The sequence below is a fragment of the Chaetura pelagica genome, unplaced genomic scaffold (assembly GCF_000747805.2).
Source record: "Chaetura pelagica isolate M959 unplaced genomic scaffold, ChaPel_1.0 scaffold69, whole genome shotgun sequence".
NCBI classification, from domain to species: domain Eukaryota; kingdom Metazoa; phylum Chordata; class Aves; order Apodiformes; family Apodidae; genus Chaetura; species Chaetura pelagica.
In genome coordinates, this window is record NW_009970724.1 from 8,094,229 (window position 1) to 8,094,963 (window position 735).

The window sequence follows — 735 nt, forward strand, 5'->3', positions numbered from 1 at the left end:
CAGTCTTTGTTACTCACAATATTTCATCTTCCAGGCCCTTCAGGCACCCACCCTCTGCACATTTACTCTTTGTCAGGCTCCATCAATTCCAATTGCTAAATCACATGCACAAAATAGATAGATGAGTATGAAGACAGAAGACACAACACTCCTATATGCAGTTCTGCATTCATCCACCTGCTTGCTGGTCATCAGGGGGAACACTCCCCTCGAAATGCCCAACCAAGAAATAGTGAAGTCTGTCAGATTTTAAAATTAAGGGGATAACAAAGGGGAGAAAAGGAGCAAAACTGGTCTCCAAGATGGACAGAAGAGGAAAGTCTTTCCAATGTTGTTTTGATAACACAGGGAAAATGCACTCAGGACAGCAGAATTAAAAAAATAAGCAGGTGTTTGCAGGAGCAGGATAGATCATTGATTCACACTTGCAAAGAGACGTTTGCCAAATCCTGCAAGCAAAGACCTCTCACGAATCTGTTTTAAGAACCAGCTTACTACAGACTTACTACACACACTGCATGCCACAAAAGGTTTTGCTCTAGCTTTAGGCCCCTTTGCTTTTCATCTCCCTTATAAAACCCACTGCTCTCCTCAGCTCTCTCCATTCCATTCTCATCCACGCTCCCTCCCGCAGCCCACGCGAAGGTCAGAGCCCCGGGGGTGCCCACCCCAACAAACCACAGCCTCCTGCCGCCAGCTGCGGGGCAGGGGCCCCGGGGGGCTGCCGAGCACCCA